Consider the following 7,221-nt stretch of genomic DNA (forward strand, 5'->3'; position numbering starts at 1 on the left):
TATTCAGCTCGTTCTTTCTAAAGCGCCTGCGTTTTCACAGCGGTATGGGAGGAAGGGCAATGTTGCACTTAAGATTTTTTCACACCCGATCACATTCAGGCATTAGATGGAGCTGCAGTGGTTTTATGTTTTGTGTTGGTCCAGATGGAGATTATTGCAATGATGCATGAAGATGGAAAATGTCTGTCTTAGTTACTTAAATTATTTTGAGTAAGTCTTTTGTGGGGGAATCCCTTTGCTTACAGGCTGAATGTGAACAAAAATGCAGATGCTTGCTTTTATTTGAGATGTGATTGGTCAATAATACTATCATTTGGGAATTGAAGGGCAAGAAATTCCAAAGTGCCGTAGCAATGATCCAGTAATTATAGTTTCAGGGTAATTGTACTGTAGTCAGTGTTGTGGGGCAGTAGAGACAACGCTAAAACAATAACATATATCTTCTAATCATCACTTATTTTCAGTACGAGTTTAATGACTCGCCATTGATAACATGGGTTGTCATGGAGAAGGAGGGATTATGCCATTTGGCCCCATCAAATTTAACAGCCATCCACCATTTTGGCTAAACAAACCCAGTAAAAATAGCCGGCGGACAGTGGGAGAAAGGCGTACTTTTAGCATTCCTAAAATTCCTGTGATGAAAACTATGAATAGATACATAAATACACATTTTTCACCTTGAGTGATTCAGTTGCTAAACTCGAGCCCCGCACAGTGCACAAGGTTCAAAGTGCAATGGTACATGGATACTGAGAGCGTTCATGTAAAAAATCTGCCTCTTCGGCAGCTTCTTTGGTATGTGTGTTAAAGAGACAAAAGGCTTTGCTTTTGATTAAACAGGCTTCAGCTCTTTCAAAGAGATCCGGCACCATTATATTGCGTTAAACAATCTTCCACCGATCAACAGTTTTTGGTAAACTGTTTACTTTGGCTGGGATTAGTGATTTTGCCCTTGAACGCTGAAACAAAAACAGTTCATTTTGTTAGGAAGGCTTGATAGACCTGCGTCTCGGAGACTTTTGTTCCACGATTAATGCCCTGCTGCTACCTGCACCTTGAATTCTGCAGTTTATCTGTAGCTACATCAGTTGTTTCTGTTCAGGAGAATATAACGCGAGTACAACTTCTAATCGGCCTTTGATGCAGTTTGAAAATACTGATGTGTGTGTATAAGGGCGGCTGTTATTTACTGCCCGTTTCTACACCACCGATAGCACTGTACGTGTATAGGGATGGCAGTCTGTGGAATCAACACCTTGAGAAATTACTCAGGTGGCTTTCTGGGACATAGACACAGGCTGAGAGGAAGACAAACTACTGACGGACTCTCTTTTTCCTAAACTCGCAGCGTAATATTCCTTCTGCAAATGATCACTTATTCCTTTAACTTACGAGGGTTACAGAAGTTAGATTTTTCACAACAGACGTTGTGATTTCTCATAAAAGGAAAAACTGATTTTATGCTCAATTTCATTTACACATTAGCTTGTGTAGCAGGACCCCGGAGCTAGCTCACCAAAACAGATTGCTGTTGTTTAATGTAATCAATTTCATCACTGCTCTTCCTGCTGTGACACCAACATGTCCTCTGTTCGGCATGTTTGTTCATGTTTTTTCAATGTCTGATTTCATCGTGGGATAATTTTGTCTCGTTACCTTCAGTGTTGTCTGTAGGGCGTCCCCAAATTTCTTCTAACAGTGCAGCTAATATTAAAGTAGAATAAAGTGGTCGAACTATTTTAAACAGTCCTTGATTAGCAAACTGTAGCGCCTAAATTGTAATGTGACTGATAGATATTTGTAAAAACAGTTTTTATCTAGGAGCTTTATGTTACTGCCATCCTTCATACTAAAATGGATCATTTGTAGCCTTTTGAGGGCAAGAGTTTGGACAACTGCAACAACAGTGCTACAGTTGTAGTGCCTTCACTGAAGGCTGAATATATGTGTTCGATTGTAGTGTCAAATAGAACAACAAAAAATATATTATTCTTCAGAAATTGAAGTTGGTTATTGTTCCAGCTAGTTGCATGAAGTTGGTTCTCCCTCTTTCAACAAATGCGAGTGCTCCGATAAGTCTTATTATACGTTTTCACAATATGAAACATATCTCCAGCCCTGCCTCAAAGCACACTGTGCGCTGTCGATGTTACGTGCTGCACAATAATGTTTAATATTTAGTATTTACTGTTATATTCCCATATATCATTGTGATGTTGTTTATGGTATTGCTCTCGTTTTCTTCTGCTTGTTTTCTTTCTCAACAGGTGATCCAGGTGATTGATATATGTATTTTTTGTCTGCTTATTTAGTTGGTTTTTGGGGTTTTTTTTGCCCTTTATCCCCGTCCCTCTTCTCCACTGTTTTTCCCCCCTCTTCCTTTCTCCCTTTTCTTTTCCTCATTCAAGTCTGTCCCATATCTAGCAAGTGAAATAAATAAATAAAATAAACAATAAAAGATGAATCAAATAGACCATTATGGCAAGGCTGGGATGGTCAATTTGGTAAAGTAAATCCGTTGGGCATCTTTCCTCGCCTTTAGACAATAATTCTGATGGCAAAAGAGCCAAACGGGACAGGCAGAAAAAAAAAAATCATCTTCCTTTGAGGTCCCTGAATCCATACAATCCTTAAAATAGTGTCATATTTTAAGAACAAATACAATAATGATGTTTTGTAATTGCATGTTAAACACAGTATTGATGGTTATTTATATATATGACATTTTAAAAACAGTCCTGAGAGGCGTTCTTGCTCTCTCATGGCTGCGTTCGGTTTTGTTTTCATAGTATGATTGTGAGACGTGGATTCTTGTGCGAGTTGACATGACTGACATTGGAATTGATGAAAAACTATATGGGTGGGATGGGACTCTTCAGTTCCTTGTGTGTTTCTATAAAATGAGGAACTCAAGGTTTTGTCTCTTTATCAAATGTGAAGTTATCAAATGTAGACTCAGCTGTCCTTGATCACAGTAATAGCATGGCAGCTAAAGTATAAGCAATCAAACTACTCCCACTGGTTCAATGTGAAACCAAAGGGCAGAGAGACTGCTTGACTGCGAGCACATTTCCTTTCAGATGGAAATAAAAAAGCACAATTGTCAAAGCAAGGAACCCTAAACAGAACATTTGTGTGAAGCAATGTCAGACTTATGGAACGCTTCAATTTTCTCTTTCCTTGAGTTTTTTTTATTGTGGAAAAGGTCCACGGCTGCATAGGCTAAAGACGAGAGCTCTTTTTCCCCCCAATAATGGCTTGAAAAGTGAAAGAGTAATTTGTAGTAATGCAAAAGATCAGTAGTAGCTCATTTCCAAAGAAATACTTCTTACCGTTTGTAATGCGGATTAACAAAATAAGCAAGCGCAACAATAACATGCACAACAATGTCTATTTGTAACGTGTGGATAGGGATGGGTATTGATAAGATTTTAACGATTCCGATTCCATTTTCGATTCTGTTTAACGATTCGATTCCTTATCGATTCTCTTATCGATTCTTTTTTTTTAAAAAGGAGAACACTAAAGTCGATTAGCTTAGAACTGTGTTTTATATCTTCTCTTTGAACAAGATAGAAATTTAGGAGTAACATGGCCTTACAAACCCAACAGTGAGATCTTAAGGGATCCACAGCCTACAGCTCTTCAATGGGGTGTCACAGGGTCCCCAGGAAAAAAAATGTATATGTAAAATAATAAAATAAATATTCTCCTGTAGCAATAACAAAGTTTAACATAAATTATTCTGTAGCAATTACACAAGAATATCCAGTAATGTCCCTGCCTACAATTAAACACATTCACTTACCAAAGTGAAATCGGGGGCATCTGCTGTGGCAAATGGGTGCAAGCCTTTGACCACAAACTTAGACACTGCTCGGTGACATTCGTCTATCCTGGCCTGAAAGGAGACGCTACCGGTAGACTGCAGTGAGAACTGCCAGCATCTGAGCCAGCCAGACTCTGTCTCTCTCATCATGGTTATCTAAATGCAACGCACAGTAATAGCAGGTTTTGTAATAAGGTAAATCGCGCTAACATAATGTGCAATGCTAATTGATTAGTTACCTGCAGTATTAACGGGAGAGGACGTGGAAACGCTACCGCTGCTGCTGGGTTGAGCTTCGCTAGTCCGGAGCGGATCAAAAACACGACATTCGTTGAACGCAATCGCGTGTTTTTTGAGCAAATGCTTTTGCATGTTCGTAGTGTTTCCTCCCTTTGATGAAATCTCTACTTTGCAAGTATTGCACGTTGCCCTGTTGTCATCCTTTCTCATAAAGTGTAACCAAACTTTTGAGCGTTTGTGCCGCTCAGGCGCCGTGTTTCCTACTGGGTAAAAGACGCTACTCAACGTGATGACGTCATTCGGGGCGACTGGAATCGATAAGGGAATCGTTTATAAAAGTGGCAAACGATTCCAAGGAATTGAAACAGTGGGAACCGGTTCTCAACAAGAACCGGTTTTCGATACCCATCCCTACGTGTGGACACGTTATATTTTTATATAGAGTACTGTGACTCACCTTTACGCATCCCCATAGCTCCATCCCTGTAGCTACCATATACAACAAAGGTTAAAGTGTGACACCTGGGGACAGCAACACTGCAGTACCGATCGAACACGAGGACCACGCATCTCAAGCCAGCTACACAACAGCAGTTGGTAAAAAGGGGAGCGAGAGCGGTGCCAGTATATTCGTCTTTATCAGAAACCAAACTAACCTAGTGCACAAAGAGAAAAAACGGAGACACCATCATGTAATTGCACTTCAACACACAACCTACAGTACCTCATGGCTGCATATGGTCATTGTCCACCATTCTAAGAGAAATTGTCTCGTGCGCTAGGTCTCCATGTTCAATTGTTGAACAGCGTTGGAAAAAGGCTCTTGAGTGTACAGCTTCCATTCTGTCCTACCCTACTTTTATTTTTATCAGTGAATAATCATTTAAAGCAAGGTCATTTTGATCTTCTGCCTCAATAGGCCTCAATTAAATATTCATTCATTCTGATGTGGCCTCTTCGGCAGCTTCTTTGGTATGTGTGTTAAAGAGACAAAAGGCTTTGCTTTTGATTAAACAGGCTTCAGCTCTTTCAAAGAGATCCGGCACCATTATATTGCGTTAAACAATCTTCCACCGATCAACAGTTTTTGGTAAACTGTTTACTTTGGCTGGGATTAGTGATTTTGCCCTTGAACGCTGAAACAAAAACAGTTCATTTTGTTAGGAAGGCTTGATAGACCTGCGTCTCGGAGACTTTTGTTCCACGATTAATGCCCTGCTGCTACCTGCACCTTGAATTCTGCAGTTTATCTGTAGCTACATCAGTTGTTTCTGTTCAGGAGAATATAACGCGAGTACAACTTCTAATCGGCCTTTGTTGATGCAGTTTGAAAATACTGATGTGTGTGCATAAGGGCAGCTGTTATTTACTGCCCGTTTCTACACCACCGATAGCACTGTACGTGTATAGGGATGGCAGTCTGTGGAATCAACACCTTGAGAAATTACTCAGGTGGCTTTCTGGGACATAGACACAGGCTGAGAGGAAGACAAACTACTGACGGACTCTCTTTTTCCTAAACTCGCAGCGTAATATTCCTTCTGCAAATGATCACTTATTCCTTTAACTTACGAGGGTTACAGACGTTAGATTTTTCACAACAGACGTTGTGATTTCTCATAAAAGGAAAAACTGATTTTATGCTCAATTTCATTTACACGTTAGCTTGTGTAGCAGGACCCCGGAGCTAGCTCACCAAAACAGATTGCTGTTGTTTAATGTAATCAATTTCATCACTGCTCTTCCTGCTGTGACACCAACATGTCCTCTGTTCGGCATGTTTGTTCATGTTTTTTCAATGTCTGATTTCATCGTGGGATAATTTTGTCTCATTACCTTCAGTGTTGTCTGTAGGGCGTCCCCAAATTTCTTCTAACAGTGCAGCTAATATTAAAGTAGAATAAAGTGGTCGAACTATTTTAAACAGTCCTTGATTAGCAAACTGTAGCGCCTAAATTGTAATGTGACTGATAGATATTTGTAAAAACAGTTTTTATCTAGGAGCTTTATGTTACTGCCATCCTTCATACTAAAATGGATCATTTGTAGCCTTTTGAGGGCAAGAGTTTGGACAACTGCAACAACAGTGCTACAGTTGTAGTGCCTTCACTGAAGGCTGAATATGTGTTCGTTTGTAGTGTCAAATAGAACAACAAAAAATATATTATTCTTCAGAAATTGAAGTTGGTTATTGTTCCAGCTAGTTGCATGAAGTTGGTTCTCCCTCTTTCAACAAATTATTATACGTTTTCACAATATGAAACATATCTCCAGCCCTGCCATTACATTTATCACTTGATTCAGCAAGTATCTGAGAGCGCAGTGGGTGAACAATAGGTCCAAGAATGATTTGCACATGAATGATGTCTGTGAATGAGAGTGGGTTACAGAGGAAGGCTGTCTCTCCATAGTCAGGGCAGGAAGGTTTGCTCCCCTCTGCCCCCACTCCAAAGGCCAGGTGAGATTCTCTGACACAAAGGGCCAAGTGAAAATCTGCTCAGCTTGGACGCCTAAAACCCTTATTATGATGATGCTTTAGGGAGGATTTCAGTGGGCATATATAAAAGCGCAGAGTTGCTCCCATCTACAGCTGGATACCGTCTTTATGGAAGGATGTTACATGTCCATGGGACTTTGATCTTTCATTACAAGAATTTTTTTTTTCACTACAGCATCATAGAATACATATCACGGTCTGCATTCCTGGGCGTGTCAAAAAAAACCAGAGGTCCCTTGCACTAAGACTGTTCACAATCTGCAAGCACAACATGTTGGCTTCCTCATGCGAAAAATTATCATTTGTTGTTGGAAATAACAAAGACATTATATTTGTGAGTTTGGAGTTAAATATGATCGTCAGCGTCCAAGGTTTCATGTAACAGGATGTAATAAAAGCCATCTGACACCTATCAGGGTTAGAACTTCATATGAACAGCAACACGTGACCTTTTACACTATGCAATTATTTATTTAACTAAAATTCAAAATGCAGAAGCCGTGTGTGTAAAGGTAAGTGCTAGAGCAGGGCGATATGGCCAAAAATATTTATCACGATATATATTTGAAAATTTGCGATAACGATATAACCGACGATATAATTGATGCGAGACAATATACAACTCCACAACATTACTAGCGCAAAAAGACAA

General features: G+C 39.8%; 1 long non-coding RNA gene across 1 annotated transcript; it reads right to left on the reverse strand.

The window, feature by feature from the left end:
* Positions 1-3,500: 3,500 nt before the first annotated feature.
* On the reverse strand, positions 3,501-4,481 carry LOC309696133. The gene is made up of 2 exons (XR_014273345.1): positions 4,072-4,481; positions 3,501-3,988 (listed from the first exon to the last, which is right to left on the reverse strand). It is a non-coding gene; the product is annotated as an uncharacterized lncRNA (long non-coding RNA).
* Between the last annotated feature and the right edge of the window lie 2,740 nt (positions 4,482-7,221).

This window comes from Aulonocara stuartgranti (assembly GCF_965226115.1).
Source record: "Aulonocara stuartgranti genome assembly, chromosome: 19".
NCBI classification, from domain to species: Eukaryota; Metazoa; Chordata; class Actinopteri; order Cichliformes; family Cichlidae; genus Aulonocara; species Aulonocara stuartgranti.